Below are 18,001 nucleotides of genomic sequence, written 5' to 3'. Positions count from 1 at the left end.
AAAAAATAGAATATCTTCCCTGTACTATTCACCACCTTGAAAATCAAATGTAATATTTACTTGGGAATATATGATTAAACAATATTAATCAATAATTTGTATTATTCTTAAATAATTCATGTCCAGCATTGGTTTAGGGAACCTTGGTACATTCTAGGTATGAGCTCTGTGGGTTCAGCTTCACTGCCTGAATGTGAATTAAAAGTCAGTGATGCAACCTATGAACATGTACATTTATATTGCTAAACTAATGAATAAAATAGTGATTTCTGTAGTCAGCCTTCTAAGCTAGTGGGACCTGCGACACTGGTGGTTTACCTCCCAGACACCACTTAAGAGTAGCTACTGAATATCATCCTTGCTCCAGTCAATGAGTATATAGGTTGAGTTGTCCAATAGTTAGGACAGAATCTGCCCGACTTTGCATTCAGCCTTTGAAGTCTATTGTTTACACCAGTGCATATTTTTATTTATTATTACAATTGTATACTCCATTGGACAATACAAAACTTCAGAAATCCAATATGGCAATTTATCATTGGTCGTAATAGTGAAGACACTGAAAATTATGCTTTTTTTTGCTACTAATTTCTGATGTTCAATTAAAAAGAGGATTTAGTTGACCTGAAAACCTAAAGATTACTGTTGGCCAAGGTGGTGGACAAGCACTTCAACACATTTGTATGGCATTCTTTTGTCTGCTATTTTAATGGTTAACCAATTTAAAATAAGTGGATCAATGCCTGTGTAAAAATAATTGCTATGTAATGTCATATACGTGTTAAGCATTCACCTGCTACTTTCAGCAACAGTAACTCCTTGGCTAAAATCTGTTTTTAGTAATCTATGATTAAAAGGACACAAACAAGCGTTTATCAGCCATGTAATGTAGTCAACATGGCATCTATCCATTGTGTTAACATGTTACATTAGTTGTTGAACAGTTTGAACAGTGTTAATTCCTAAGGGTTTGTAACCTGTTAAAAACATTGTAATATCATCAAACCAGTGTCATTTTAATAGTGTTACATTATTTTTATGCCCCTTAAAATAAAGTTTCCTGAACTTTCCAAATATTTTTACAATGCACTCTAAAATACTATGCTGAAAAACTCCACTTAAAAAAGAATTTTATTGTGATTGTAAAATGAGTTCAAGAATCATTTAATTTAAAATGAATAATTAACTTGAAGGCCGTTACAAATGACTAAATCCTGCTGTTAAAATGTAAATATTTTTGTAAACAAAACCAATTGTAAATGTTTGCAATACTGATGTTAATAGTATTTTATGTTTTGCAAAAAACTGTTTAGAGAAGCAGTTCTATTTTTTAATATGTATTTGCTGCAGACATGCATTCCTCTTTAACCATGTTCGGGTTTTAGTGAATGTTCTGTAGATTTGCAATCACACTGGGCCGAGAAATGAATACTGTGTCTGAAAATTGTATCAATTGAAGCACAATTCACCCACTGTCTTGTAGTGATTTGCTAATTAAAAGAAGCAATAAAATGTACTAGTTATGAAAATGCTGTTGTAAAGGCTTAAGCCGCAGTCCTGTCAGTGAACTATTGTGAATCTGGACTGACTTACTTGTCCATTGTCATTAAATCAATGAGTTAAAAAGTGATGTTTTTTTGTTATAAAGGTTTTACCATGCACTTTTGGACATTTAATTGCAAGCCGAAACACATAATCCTGACTTTTATGGGGTCATTGATGAGACCACTTTTTGGAATATTAAAAACAATTTTGCACAACCTACTTCAAAAGGATAATGGTGTGTTGAAGAGAGTTCAGAGGATGATACAAGAACTTGGGGCTATGAGTTAGGAGGAAAGGCACAAAGAGATTAACTTTATTTTCAATGGATTAAAAAAAAAGGGATGGTACATATGATCTAAGTTTTTAAATTGCTGAACAGCATGGTCAGTGTTCCTTTATTATTTAGCATAGTTCTTTTCCAGATAGATTCATTTTTATAGATGTAAATAATAAACCTTTGTTACTGTGTTTGCTCCTTTTAACAGGCTCCCTTAGCCTAGTAACTGCAAGCTACTAGGCAGGTGACCTGCTCCCAGACCTCTGAATTTTCCCTCTTTCTATAAGGAAGTACCTAGCCTCTGCTTACCTTATTAACTGTGCATAATGATACACTAGTTATTTAACAGCCAAAAACAAAATCCCTTTTTTCCCCAGATTATTGAAAAATATCGCTGAATTTCACAATGGAGCTTTCTTGATTTATGCTTCTTTCTCTTCAACACAGAATTTAGAAGACACTCTCCATCTTCCTGGTGACAGTTATATTTTCACTTCATACGCCTAAGTGATTTGCTGTTACATCTAACAACCCAGATCACATCTACTATCCCCTTTCTTCGTCCATATAGAGGACCTTCAGTTATCAAAACAGCTTTGTTAAAAGGGAGAGTCACCTCTTTGATGTCACCTGTTACATTACTTTCCATTATGGAGTGACCTGGATCTGAAAATGCCTTTATAGGTTTCAAAGGATGGATCCAGTTCAAACTGGTTGCAGCTCTTTACCAAGGTGAAGTCCACTTCCAGACAGCAAAAGAGTACTTTTCCCATTAATAAAAGTTACCATAAACAGTAAATAATTAACAAAAAAAAACAGCATATAAGACTAGGATATTTCTGGGCATACATTGACTATTACACAGACCCGTACAAATAGATACGATTCAAGGAGATGGGCTTCCAAATAGCCAAGTGCTTTTTGAAATCCATATACTGTTCTTCAGGTGACCACATATTCAATCCACTTCACACATGACAGGAACATGTACAGCATTATATCAATGTTTGTATTTGAAGAACTGTGTCCAGGGCCCATGTCCTTGACTGGAGTGAATCCATAAAGCAGTTGTCTTAAACACTGTCAGTGTTTATCATAGTAAACTGGAAGCAGTCATAATTGCAAGTGTCCAAAGGCACCTACTTTATCAGGATCAAGTTCCAGACAGAACAAGGAAAAGTGATTTTTTCAAACTATCTCAAAGACTACTTGCTTTCTATCAGGTAGAAAAGTTATGTCAGAAACCTGCTTAGAGGCCAGGGAGCAATAGTAATGGTAACCCTTGTAATTCCTAAAGACAGGCTGTGACCTACATTTTAAATTGATGGAACAATGATCTCTGAAGTACTATCACAAACAGTGAGGAATGTGAGTGAGCTGCGCTACACTCAGTCAACCTGTCAATCATAAACTTAGCATCCATCACAACATCGTAGAAGAGCATATCTCAGCAAGTCATGTTTGCTGATGATATTCTAATGTTTGTTCCTCTTGTGTTTCCCTAGGTGTCCTTAAGGAACCACCACCTGGAGGATGCTGAGCCTACCACCTCATAGCACACAGAGGCACTCATTCCACCTAGAGCAAGCACCAGCACAGGGATGCCCCTCCGAGGGACTCAGATTTAGACCTAGAGCAGAGGGGTTCACAACATGAATGGGGAGGAGCAACTGTAGGGGACAGCACAGGAAACTGGCCGGAGGGCTGGCTCAAGGCCACCCTTAGCTGTTGAGTTCTGGGATTGGTGCTGTGTAGGATTTGTATACAGAAGAATGCTGCTTTCTGACCATCATCAACTCATGGATTCATTTGAGAACGTGTGGGACACCCTGCCAAAGTGTGATGCCTATACAGAGAAGCCCCTTAGGTGTATCTGTGCAGTGATGTTTGATCTCTTCACCGAATAGCAGTCATCCCCAGGGCCATTTGCAGCAGACAATCTCTTAATGGAGGTCCTAAGTACCTCAGTACGTTCTGTCATTGAGATGCGGATGCTATATAGACCTTGGGCTCCAGTGTCCTGAGTCAGTTCTGTCTGAATCCACCATGCTGGGAATCGTCTGGACAGCATCCTAATACAGGGCTACAGTGACCTCAATACAGCCCTGCAGTCTGCCCCCACACTGACCACAGGACATGCTGAGGGATTGCCCAGCAACAATGGCAGGAGCATACGCAGAGGAGGGAGCTATCTCAAAGTAACTCAACATCCACACCACCCTGTCACCCACTCAAGTGACCCATGCAGAGCCAAAAAGAGGGCAGACCCAAGCTGTCACCATAACACCAGGCAACGTTTCAGCGGTTGCAGGGCCAGTAGAAGGAGGTGAAGGGCCATCTCCATTCCAGGAGCTATTCAGTGACATGCATCAGCCAGACACCTCACTTCTATCTTCTGACGAAACGTCATCGACCTGAAATGTTAACTCTGTTTCTCTCTCCACTTAGCCTGACCTGCTAAGTGTTTCTGGCATTTTCTGTTTTTATTTCAGATTTCCAGCACCCGCAATATTTTGCTTTTGTTTCACTTCTGTCTTCAGTAGGGTAGCACCTAGAAGGAGCACTAGATTAAGTATAGGATACACTCACTCGCAAGCACTGGGGAAAGGGCATTAATTCACATCACACCGAGCATTGTTAGGTTAACAAATTATTTGAATTGCATTTCCACTTTGTGCTGTGACTTAATTTATACTGGGGCAGATTTCTTTAACAGGAGATGAATGGATGGACAGGTATTTTTCAGCAGGCCTCTTTTAAATGTCTGGAGTGCTTCTCAGATGCCTCAGCTACATTAGGGGCCTTTGCCTTAACTTACATAAATCTGTGGCCTTAATGAGCCTAGTGCACAATGCATGCGCAAACTTAAAGTGCTGAAAGCACTTCTGAGTCCCTTTTAAAAACATTTGTCATATGAAGTGGGCATTATGTATTTTCCAGCCTTAGGGCCATGCTGCCTTTGTTGCTACAGCACATCGAGCTGATATTTCAACAAGTAATATTAGCACAAGATTCAAAAGCCACACTGTCAGCTTGGCTCAGTGACAGTACTTTTGCCTCTGAGTTAGAAAGTTGTGGGTTCGAGCCCCTCCGCAGGACTTGAGCACACAATCTAAGCTGAGTGAGTGCTGCATTGTCATTTGGATGAAAGAATAATTGGAGGCCACATTTACCATTTTAGGTAGATGTAAAAGATCCCATGGCATTTTTTGAAGAAGAGCAAGGAGTTCTCCTGGTGTCTCGCTCAACATTCATCTCTCAATCAACACCACCAAAAATGGATTACTTGGTCATTGTTGTTTGTTGGACCTTGCCGGGTGCAAAAAGGCTGCATTGCTTGCCTACAAAACAGTGGTGACTACACTTAAAAAGCCAGGCCCCCCATCCTCTGTTTCCCATCGACTTCAGCTCATCCAAAATTCTGCTGCCCGTATCCTTACACAAATAGATGTAAACGGATACAATATAATTGCGATTACGGAGACATGGCCGCAGAGTGACCAAGGCTGGGAGCTGAATATCCGAGGGTATTCGATATTTAGGAAGTACAGGCTAAAAGGAAAAGGAGGTGGGTGGTGTTGTTAGTAAAGGATGAAATCAGAGCAATAGTGAGAAAGGATATTCGCTCAGAAAATCAAGATGTAGAATCAGTCTGGGTGGAGTTAAGAAGCACCAAGGGGCAGAAAACACTGGTGGGAGTTGTCTATAGGCCTCCAAACAGTAGTGGTAATGAAGGGGATGGGATCAAACAGGAAATTAGAGATGCATGTAACAAGGGTACGACAGTAATCATGGGTGATTAATCTACATACAGACTGGCCAAACCAAATTAGCAATAATATTGTGGAGGATGAATTCCTGGAGTGTGTACGAGATGGTTTTTTAGATCAGTATGTTGAGGAGCCAACTAGGGAACTGGGTATCCTAGATTGGGTATTGTGCAATGAGAAGGGGTTAATAATCTTGTTGTGCGGGGTCCTTTAGGGAAGAGTTAACATAACATGGTAGAATTCTTCATTAAGATGGAAAGTGAAGTAGTCCAATCCGAAACTAGGGTCCTAAATCCAAACAAAGGAAACTACGAAGGTATGAGGAGTGGGTTGGCTATGATAGATTGGGGAGCTTCATTAAAAGGCATGATGGTGGATAGGCATTTAAGGAATAAATGCATGAATTGCAACAGTTATACAAGCCTTTCTGGCGCAAAAACACAAAAGGAAAAACGGCCCAACCATGGCTAACAAAAGAAATTAATGATAGTATTAGATTCAAAGAGGAGTCATATAAAGTTGCCAGAAAAAGTAGCAAGCCTGAGGATTGGGAGCAGTTTAGAATTCAGCAAAAGAGGACCACGTGATTGATTAAGAGGGGAAAATAGAGTATGAGAGTAAACTTGCAAAGAACATAAAAGCGGACTGTAAAAGCTTCTACAAGTATGTAAAAAAAAATTAGTGAAGACAAATGTAGGTCCCTTACAGTCAGAAACGGGAGAATTTATAACGGGGAACAAGGAAATGGCAGAGCAATTAAACAAATGTAAGGATGTGTCAATATGCACGATCTTGGAGATCCTCTCCACTTGGAGCCGGCAGTTTGTGGTGTCGATAGTAGCCATGATGTGGAGATGCCGGTGATGGACTGGGGTGGACAAATGTAAGGATTTGTCCACCCCAGTCCTTACATTTGTCCACCCCAGTCCATCACCGGCATCTCCACATCATGGCAATTAAACAAATACTTTGGTTCTGTTTTCACAGAAGAGGACACAAATAACTTCCCAGAAATGCTAAGGAACCAAGGGTCTAGTGAGAAGGAGGAATTAAAGGAAATTAGTATTAGTAAAAAAATAGTGCTGGAGAAATTAATGAGACTGAAAGCCGATAAATCCCCAGGGCCTGATAATCTGCATTCCAGAGTATTAAAAGAGGTAACCATGGGAATAGTGGATGCATTGGTTGTCATCTTCCCAAATTGTATAGATTATGGAACAGTTCCTGCAGATTGGAGAGTGGAAAATGTAACTCCACTATTTAAAAAAGGAGGGAGAGAGAAAACAGGGGACTACAGACCGATTAGCCTAACATCAGTAGTAGGGAAAATGCTAGAGTCTATTATGAAGGATGTGATAACAAGACACTTAGAAAATATTAACGGGATTAGACAAAGTCAACATGGATTTATGAAAGGGAAATCATGTTTGATAAGCCTACTGGAGTTTTTTAAGGATGTAACTGGTAGAATAGATAAGGGAGAACCAATGGATATGTTGTATTTTGATTTTCAGAAGGCCTTTGATAAAGTCCTACATAAGAGGTTAGTGTGCAAAATTAAAGCACATGGATTGGGGGTAATATAACGGCATGGATTGAAAATTGGTTAACAGACAGGAAACAGAGAGTGGCAGGCAGTGACTACACTGCAGGGATCAGTGCTTGGGCCCCAGCTATTCACAATATATATCAATGATTTGGATGAGGGAACCAAATGTAATATTTCCAAGTTTGCTGACGACACAAAACTGGGTGGGATTGTGAGTTGTGAGGAGGATGCAAAGAGGCTTCAAGGCGATTTAGACAATTTCAGTGAGTGGGCAAGAACATGGCAGATGGAATATAATGTGGAAAAATGTGATGTTATCCACTTTGGTAGGAAAAACAGAAATGCAGAGTATTTTTTAAATGGCGAGAGATTGGGAAATGTTGATGTACAAAGGGACCTGGGTGTCCTTGTACACCAGTCACTGAAAGCAAACATGCAGGTGCAGCGAGCAGTTAGGAAGGCAAATGGTATGTTGGCCTTCATTGCAAGAGGATTTGAGTACGGAGCAAGGATGTCTTACTGCAGTTATACAGGGCCTTGATGAGACCACAACTGGAGTATGCAGTTTTGGTCTCCTTACCTAAGAAAGGATATACTTGCCAGAGAGGGAATGCAGCGAAGATTCACCAGACTGATTCCTGGGATGGCAGGACTGTCGTATGAGGAGAGATTAGGTCGACTTGGCCTGTATTCACTAGAATTTAGAAGAATGAGAGGGGATCTCATTGAAACATATAAAATTCTGACAGAGTTAGACAGACTGGATGCAGGGAGGATATTTCCCCTGGCTGGGGGGTCCAGAACGAGGGGTCACAGTCTCAGGATATGGGGTCGGACATTTAGGACTGAGCTGAGGAGAAATTTCTTCACTCAGAGGGTGGTGAACCTATGGAATTCTCTACCACAGAAGGCTGTGGACGCCAAGTCACTGAATATATTTAAGATGTGGAGATGCTGGTGATGGACTGGGGTGGATAAATGTAAGGAGTCTTACAACACCAGGTTATAGTCCAACAGCTTTATTTGAAGTCACAAGCTTTCGGAGCTTTCCTCCTTCGTCAGGTGAGTGTAGGAGGATTCCATAAAGGTACAGCATATATAGTCAGAGAACAATGCCTGGTGATTACAGATAATCTTTCCAACTGCCCGTTATCACACCTCGGCAGAGATATAATCAAAGCAATCAAAGGACTGGAATGGTGTTCAGACAGAGAAACATTACATACAAGACTACTGAATACACAATCGGTCAGAACACAAAGACAGAAAGAGAGAGAGAGAGAGATACACCCGAAAGGCAGAGAAAGAGAGAGAATGACCAGTTGTATTAAAAACAGATAACTCTTTTTCACTGGTGGGGTTACATGTAGCGTGACATGAACCCAAGATCCCGGTTGAGGCCGTCCTCATGGGTGCGGAACTTGGCTATCAATTTCTGCTCGACGATTTTGCGTTGTTGTGTATCTCGAAGGCCACCTTGGAGAATGCTTACCCGAAGACTGGAGGCTGAATGTCCTTGACTGCTGAAGTGTTCCCCGACTGGGAGGGAACCCTCCTGCCTGGCGATTGTTGCGCGGTGTCCGTTCATCCGTTGTCGCAGTGTCTGCATGGTCTCACCGATGTACCATGTTCCGGGGCATCCTTTCCTGCAACGTATGAGGTAGACAACGTTGGCCGAGTCGCAGGAGTATGAACCATGTACCTGGTGGGTGGTGTCCTCTCGTGTGATGGTGGTATCTGTGTCGATGATCTGGCATGTCTTGCAGAGGTTGCCGTGGCAGGGTTGTGTGGTGTCATGGACGCTGTTCTCCTGAAAGCTGGGTAATTTGCTGCGAACGATGGTCTGAGTTTGGGTGGCTGTTTGAAGGCGAGTAGTGGAGGCGTGGGGATGGCCTTAGCGAGGTGTTCGTCGTCATCGATGACATGTTGAAGGCTGCGAAGAACATGGCGTAGTTTCTCCGCTTCGGGGAAGTACTGGACGACGAAGGGTAATCTGTTGGTTGTGTCCCGTGTTTGTCTTCCGAGGAGGTCTATGCGATTTTTCGCTGTGGCCCGTCGGAACTGTCGATCGACGAGTCGAGCATCATAAGACGCCCTCATAAGAACGGGATATGATGCCATCCCCACGCCTCCACTACTTGCCTTCAAACAGCCACCTAACCTCAAACAGACCATCGTTCGCAGCAAATTACCCAGCTTTCAGGAGAACAGCATCCACGACACCACACAACCCTGCCACAGCAACCTCTGCAAGACATGCCAGATCATCGACACAGATACCACCATCACACGAGAGGACACCACCCACCACGTATATGGTTCATACTCCTGCGACTCGGCCAACGTTGTCTACCTCATACGCTGCAGGAAAGGATGCCCCGGCGAATGGTACATTGGCGAGACCATGCAGACACTGCGACAACGGATGAACGGACACCGCGCAACAATCGCCAGGCAGGAGGGTTCCCTCCCAGTCGGGGAACACTTCAGCAGTCAAGGACATTCAGCCTCCGATCTTCGGGTAAGCGTTCTCCAAGGCGGCCTTCGAGACACACGACAACGCAAAATCGTCGTGCAGAAATTGAAAGCCAAGTTCCGCACCCATGAGGACGGCCTCAACCGGGATCTTGGGTTCATGTCATGCTACATGTAACCCCACCAGTGAAAAAAAGTTGTCTGTTTTTAATACAACTGGTCATTCTCTCTCTTTCTCTGCCTTTCGGGTGTATCTCTCTCTCTCTCTCTTTCTGTCTTTGTGTTCTGACCGATTGTGTATTCAGTAGTCTTGTATGTAATGTTTCTCTGTCTGAACACCATTCCAGTCCTTTGATTGCTTTGATTATATCTCTGCCAAGGTGAGATAACGGGCAGTTGGAAAGATTATCTGTAATCACTAGGCATTGTTCTCTGACTATATATACTGTACCTTTATGGAATCCTCCTACACTCACCTGACGAAGGAGGAAAGCTCCGAAAGCTTGTGATTTCAAATAAAGCTGTTGGTCTATAACCTGGTGTTGTAAGACTCCTTACGAATATATTTAAGAAGGAGATGGATAGATTTCTCGACACAGAAGGCATCAAGGGGTATGGGGAGAGAGCGGGATTATGGTATTGAGATAGAGGATCAGCCATGATCATATTGAATGGCGGAGCAGGCTCGAAGGGCCGAATGGTCTACTCCTGCTGCTTTTTTCTTTGTTTCTATGTTTCTAACACAGCAAGTCCCGTGCATCCATCACCCCATACTTGCTGACCTACATTAGCTTCCAGTCGCCCAAAGTATTACATTTAAAATTCTCATCCTCATGTTTAAATCCCTCCATGGCCTCGCCCCTCCCTATCTCTGTAACCTCCTCCAGCCTACAACCTTCTGAGAACTCTGCATTCCTCTGACTGGCCTCTTGTGTTTCCCCCATTCCCTTTGTCCCATCATTGGCAGTCGTGCCTTCAACCATCTAGACCCTATAGTAAACCTCTCCACCTCTCCAATTTCCTCTCCTTCTTTAAGACCCTCCTTAAAACTCACCTCTTTGACCAAGCATTTCGTCACCCCTCCTAATATCTCCTTCTTTGGCTTGGCATCCATATTTGTCTGATTACACTTCTGATTGTGCCTTAGGAAATGTTCCTATGTTAAAGACGCTATTTAAATGCAAGTTGTTGTTATCGTTGGTGTTGTTCTATGGATGAATAGTAATAGAGTATAAAAAAGGTAGGTACACTTACCTTGGTACTTCTGATGCCACTGAATTTCTTCTGTATTTGCTCTCAAGTTCGACATATGCGGGAGACTTCATTAACTCACTCTGCAACCTCCACTCATGTAGCTTGAACTGTGAAACAACAGAAGGGTGGCCTCCTGCTCCAAAGAAGACCACTCTCCTTGGATGCACCTCCTGCAAAAGGAAGGAGTCTTCCACACAGCCCTCATTGAAAACATTTTGAAAAGGAAGAATATCTTCACCTTCTTACGGCAGAGGCTCTTCTGCAGTCAGCTTAATTGAATTGAATGAAACAGTCCACTCCCCTTTAATGGTGAGCAACAGCCTTTTAAGGCCTTTTGCCTCACTCAATTTTGCACTTCCCTGGCAAACGCACTACCTGCCTGCCACCGGCACATATTTTCCATGCGCAGGGAATATATGGAAATTAAGGAGATCTTGCCATGTAAAATTCAGCTTCCACTGCTTCATTGTGGGTGAGCACGAGTGAGTGCAGCCTGATTTCATCGGTCTTGTAAAATCGAGGCTTATACCTTCATCTGAAGACTTGAGGTTTTCGATAACTATGGATAAGGCATTAACTTTTGATTGTTAGTAATGTAAATTGAATTATTTTATTTTGGAAATTATTGTCAGAATGTTCCAAAATCCTTCCAACCAATATTGATGTAGGTATCTGAATACATTATTAATAAACTTGCAGGTGAGCAATTAAACTCGCTTCTGTAACTTAAAAAACAGCAAACGTTAATATGACAATAATAAGCCATTGATATAGAAACCTTGATAATGACCAGGTTATTCAGGGAAAAGTTTGTGTTCTTGATGTTGCAAGAAGTTTGTGCAGAAAAAACTTTCCTATAGATATGTATTTTGGACTCCAGCAAATGAACCATAAAATCATCCCTGTAAATGAAATGCAAGACCCAGATGCACTTTACATGGTTTATTGGCAGCAGTATTAATAGAATTTGGGTCCATTACTCATGCAACTTACATTTTATGAAATGAAAAAGGGTGAATAGTTTATGAAACCAAGACAACAATTTTGCTGGATAATTGTAATACAAGCCTCTCATTAACGTGGCATGATTCCAGCAACTTCATTTTGTAATTGATTTCTCCTAGTCAGTATTTAAAAATACTGACAAAGTACAAAAGAGGAAAAAGAAAACCATGTCATGAATTTCAAGGAAAAGAAACAGAGACCTTTCTGGCTGGGATTTGGTATAATTCCAAACTATTAAATAACTTGTCAGCACTGCTTCTTTATGATTTATTAATCCTTTCAGATCTCTGTCCGCCTGTCTACGAAATATTAGTTTTATAAATATTAGCTTCTTTATTCATTATACTTTACATACCGTGGACAAGTCAGCCAATTAAACTGATGCTGGAGCCTTTGAGACAGCTCAGCCAGATTCACAAGATCACAAAATTGATGGAGACGAGGGAGCCATTCGGCACATAAGTTCATCCACCCAGAATTTTTAAAAATTTGCATTTCCCCTTCATGGGGTGCCTGTGAAAAGCTGTTGCAGGGGCCTACCACCAGACTCGCATGGGTTTTTTTCCCCTTCTTTTGTACTTTGTTAGTGTTTTTGAATACTGATTAGGAGGCTCTGCAGGAGTCCTGAGACCGGAAACATGAAAGAAACTTCCCCCTGCCCCCACCCCGCCTCTCCCCGGGCAATTTGTAGCACTCGGGACCATCCGGCTACTTCTGCTCCACTTCATGATCCTCCTGCTACCCATAGGGGTCTTCCTCCTCCTTGACGTCCACGACGACACCTCTGTAAACAAAGTGGCTCCCTCGTCTCCATCAATCCTTTCTCAATGTGCAGCTTATTTGCAACCGGTTACGTCATAATATACAAGTGAATGCTCGTTTCCTTTGGAATTGCCACAGTCCCTTTATTTTAAGAAAGTCTACCGTGTCAGCATGCCTTGACCAAGAAAGGCAAGTATCAGGTTGCTTCCTGGAAATCAAGGCTATCCTTTCCTGTTGATATAGATCATGAGAGAGCATGCATGACCATGCAGACACAATCTATGACTCCTTGGACCCTGGGGATTCCCGCCAATCTGTAAAATTGCAGTGACCCATCATGCTGTCACATATTGTCCATAGGGGAGGAGATGAAATTATTTACTGTAGCAAACAATGCGGCTGTCACTTACTTGATGCATTTATGCACAGCTGATTGACGAATGTTTGTGATGTCCCCAGTGGCAGCCTGGAATGTCCCCCACTCAGCATAAATATTATGGGCGGTTGTGACCTTAACAGCCATAGCCAAAGTGATGCCTGTGGCGGAGGTGAGTTGTGGGTCTGCTAAAATATGTTGAATAACTCAGTGATACTTCTTTTGTAAAGCACTGCCTCCTCTGGCACTGCTCACATGACAAATGCAGGCATGTGCTCTTCTGCCTGTATATTCTTGGTTTTGTTGTTTTCTTATTTTCACATTCTTTCCTTGGAGATTAGTATAAAGTAATGGAAGGACTCGCGGGCTGATAAACAGTCTGACAGGCTGCGTCATGAATGCTCCTTCCATGGCCGTGACCATCTTTATACCATGCGATGGGGTGGTTAGTCCTATACAGCGGGAGGGTTTTGTGGGCTCCCACAGCCCATACAAGGTGGGGAGGAAAACCCACACCCACTGGACATGAGAATCCCCGCTGGATGTCAACTCAGAATTCAGAGCCGGAGCTCCAGTCTCCACTCACCGGGATTGTCTGGATCGGGATTGAGACCCTGTAACTTCTGTCTCAGAAGCGGGAATGCTACCGTTAAGCCAACGACTCCCTCCACATATATTATGGTGAGAGGCTTATTCTGGGACTGCCTAACCAACTACTCTTCTTACAAAAATCAAAGATACAGGGGGAATTCCCAATGGAAAACACTTTGTGAAATGGTGAGGTGGGGGCGGTAATTAACAAATGGCAGAAAGGCAAATATCAAAGTAGCTGGCAACAGCAAGAAAAAGCAAGCTTCAAAAATGAGTCAGAAATAAGCTTTAAACTAATGCAACAAACATAAATTTTCTTCCCGTTTTTTCCTAGCAACCCTGGATACCCTTTTTATATAGAAAGTTAGGGGAATCAATGCTAATGAGGCAGAAGTGACCGAAAATGGGGCATATGATGTCAAGACATAATTTTTCCCTCATTTGCATGCAACTACCCAAAACTAACCAGATATTTATCAACCTCTTTCATTTTTTCCCTCAAGGAAAGGGCCTCATCTCCTCAGATTGTTCTCTTCATATTAGGACTACACAAAGAGAAAAAAATCTGAGTACCAGGGCACAAATATCTGGGTCCCTTTCCAAACTGACAATTTTTGAGACAGCATGGCATGTGAATGCATTGTGTCATGGAATGGTAAGGTTGCAGATTCACCCTGGACAGTTTCTGATTAAACTGACCATTAGTGGAAGACACTAACTGAATGTGAGGCATTTCTCCCAGACAGGCAGGAAACATTGGAGACTGCACCTCCTAATAACTGCCTCAAGAGTAAAAGAAGCAAAGTCTAGGGAGCAGGCCTACTTGCTAGATTAAGAAATGGTTCTCTGGTGAGACCAAAGAGAAGAGAGAGAGAAAAATCATTTTAAAACAAGGTGAAAACTGACCATACTGGATATTTGCATTCACAGCCTGCTTTTCAATCCTGCTGTTTAAAGATACTTGGTGGCAAGAAGAGAATAGTTAAAACTAATTCTACAGCTTTAATGCAAGATTCCAATTTATGTTTCTTTAAACAATATTTGCAGTGTGCATATGTCTGGGGAATGGTTTCACTATTTGCTTTAACGATATTCTTGTCCCTAAAAGTCACTCTATTTTATTAAAATATTTTTCTTACATTTTTATGTATCAGTATAATACAGAAGAAATATAGAATTGTATCAAAATACTGTAAAGAACTTGTTAAATAGAAAAATAAGTTAGAAGTGTCAGCAAATATGTTAAAATTGTCAGACAGTTAATGCTGCCGTCAGCTCATTGCTGGTGCATAAAAAAGTTCTCTGACTGAATCTATGTATAATTTGTTAAGAATTTTACATTGGTATTTGCAAGAAGTGAATTCACTTGTAAATACCAATATGAGTAAAAATGTGGGTCAGCAGCAAGATCTGAACTCTGTCACCCTTGGCTCAGTGGTGGCCTCTGAATCAGAAGATCATGGGGTCAAGCCTCACGCCAGAGACTTGAGCACATAATCTAGGCTGACGCTTCAGTGCAGTACTTGTGGAGGCTATCTTTCAGATATTAAACTGAGGCTCCATCTATCCTGTTAATTGATGTAAGAGATCCCACGGCACTGTTCAAAGAAGAGCGGGGAAGTTCTCCTGGTGCCCTAATCAATGTTTAGCCCTCAACCAACACTATCTGGTCATTAATCTTATTGCTGTTTATGGGACCTTGCTGTATGCAAATTGGTTGATGGGTTTCTTGACAATACAACAGTGATTACATTTCAAGGAGTACTTTGTTGGCTGTAAAGCGCTTTGGAAGTCCTGCGGTCATGAAAAGCGCTGTATAAATGCAAGTTCTTTCTTTAAATGCACGTAAGCCCCAATGTTAGCTGTATTGCAAATACAACAAATTTCCGCAATTTAATGAACTCTGGTATAGCGACAAGAGGGGAATTTTCTGACATTGTTTCAGCATCTGCCAGTTTCTATTCCATTTCTGGGTTGCCTTAATAACAATTAGATTAAAGAACTCAGTCCTAGCGTTTTGTACAACGAAACAACTCATTCAGAAATAGATGTAAAAAGAAACACGGTGTTTACTGAGAGCACTCTCCTGATGAGATCTATTACACAAACTGTGAACAACACTGCATAATTGCGATAAAGTTAAACTAAGTTTACTTACTCAAACATTTATGCGGTTTATGTTGGAAAAAATGTTCAAAAATAACATCTTAGTTGGTACACCTTCTTCAGGGAAATCCTGTGGGTACAGAAGGACTTATCCACTGAAACATCAAGCAGCCAAGTCCTTTTTTCAGCCAGTATCTTGGACCGACCTATGTTACTATTTGCAGCTTCTCATGTTTGCACAACTCCCAACTTTGTAATTCCAGCCCTGATCAGAAGCCGGATCAGGGAAGCTTGAAGTATAACTATGTCTGATAACTGTGATTATCATTACTGTCCATCTGTGATGTAGAAAATGGCAAAATATTGCATGTAGTAACTAAAAGAGTCAATTCTAGCAGCGTAGGGTAGATCATCCAGCCTCGGCATGCTTTGCTCTCCCACAGTTAACAGTCGACCCTACCATATCATCCGGGATCAGCCTGATTATATTCCGAGTGCCGACCTGGAATGGAACTGCTACCAGAAGCTCCAAATCATGGGCCAGCTTCGATTAATATCCAGGAGTAAAATCCCCATTTAGTTAGTGGAAGGAATCGCTGACAAGAGTCGCCTGTGGGGTGCAACGTGCCAGTAATAATGAATTTAGTAAGTTATGTGACTGAGATATGACAGAGCTCAATGTATGTTTCTGTAGAATATCCCTTTCCGTTAAAGAATGAACAGTTTAATTTGAGTACTTTAGATACAAAAATCATGGACATTGTCTCACAGTATTTATCTTGTATTTTACTGCACAGCTAACATCCAGCAGCTCCTCAAGATGGTGCTTGATATTCGAAACATTTACCCCAAAACCACAGTTTGTAAATCTATACAAGAGATGGTTTGTGCCCATTAGTTCCTAATTTATTTTTAAATGTTAAATTTTTCAGTCACTTTTCCTGCCCACTTGTGTTGCCAATCAAACTACACTGAGCATACTAAAACATTTTTCTTTGCTAAAAATACACAGAAGCTTATTTTAAATTTGAAACTGATATATTAACCAATATATTTTTATTTGTTTTGTTCACTCACTTTGTTCATATATGGTTAATAAAAGTGTGAGTAAGTTGATACAGAATGATGTGTGGTGATCTGAATGTGCTCTCTTCATGCTTCTGGCTTGTGGTTGGGGTTTTGATTCACTGGCAGCTCACAGTTTTATCCACTCACCAGTAATTTGAGTTTAATCAATTCCCACTCATAATGCTGGCTATAGTGTCCTACTATTACTAAAAAGGGACCTGTTTTTTGCCCAGTGGATGCATAGCATTTTATTGACCAGTCCAGCCAGAATTAATGCTGGGAGTTATGAAAAACTGCAAGCTGTCTCTCCCACACTAAAGGCTGGAATAGAATCCCACAGCTATCAGCAGCTACGATAGGAAATGAAAAGTGTCAATAAAAGCACTCTGAAATGAAACCTGTAAAGACAATCAGCAGTCGGGGATTGCGGTGGTGCAGTGGGTTAGCAACTCTGCAATGATGAGATGAAAGTGTCCCTGTGTAGCAGTAAGAGACCTCTGCAAAATGGGTTCGGGCAGTGCTAACCCAGTGGTGACTACAGACCAACAGCACAATCTACCCATAAATTGGCAATCTCACTCAGAAAGGTATTAAGGGTGGCTTATGTGGGAAATGGAAAGATTCACACTCCTGCAGTAGTTGTGCTTTTTTTTTAGGTTGGGTATGAAGCACCTTGAGCAGAATAAAGAATGCTTCACTTTCCATCTGGGCTTCAAGAGTCTTTGATGTTGACACTGGATGAATTCAGATATCGTTCACTATCATGGTGTATGCCATCTACCAATTCCTGATGTGTTCCTGCCTTGTAAAATGCCCCGAGTTGTGTATCATTCCATATTTAACACCGCACCTCATACTCCTCCATTTACAAATAATAAGAATGAATTTAGAACTTTGCCATGAACTGCGAACCTTCATCCCAATGCTGAAACTTCATTGTTTGGACAGGAATAATGGCTATTCATTTCATTTAAGCAACATAGAATAGTATCTTTTTAATAAGTTACAATGCGATCCAATTAAATGTATTACTAATTTCTCCCAATTTTGTTAATATCTCTTAACACTAGTAAACATTTAAGAATACTACAGATAAAGATAATGGCTCAGAAGTTGCTGACAAAATAATGGTGAGACTAATGGTGCTCACCGTTATTTATGCGCAAATCGCTCAGCAACTAAAGGGAGGGCAGATGTGGGGTTAAACGCGAAAATCCGGAAGT

The 18,001-nt window shown here is 41.4% G+C and overlaps 1 long non-coding RNA gene across 1 annotated transcript; it reads right to left on the bottom strand.

Moving 5' to 3' along the window:
* Positions 1 to 11,797: 11,797 nt before the first annotated feature.
* Positions 11,798 to 16,135, bottom strand: LOC137340332 (uncharacterized). The gene is made up of 2 exons (XR_010966779.1): positions 15,763 to 16,135; positions 11,798 to 12,659 (listed from the first exon to the last, which is right to left on the bottom strand). It is a non-coding gene; the product is annotated as an uncharacterized lncRNA (long non-coding RNA).
* Between the last annotated feature and the right edge of the window lie 1,866 nt (positions 16,136 to 18,001).

Source organism: Heptranchias perlo, chromosome 21, assembly GCF_035084215.1.
Source record: "Heptranchias perlo isolate sHepPer1 chromosome 21, sHepPer1.hap1, whole genome shotgun sequence".
In the NCBI taxonomy this organism is placed as follows: domain Eukaryota; kingdom Metazoa; phylum Chordata; class Chondrichthyes; order Hexanchiformes; family Hexanchidae; genus Heptranchias; species Heptranchias perlo.
The sequence above is the reverse complement of the archived record's forward strand: the minus strand, read 5'-3'. Positions and strand labels throughout refer to the sequence as shown.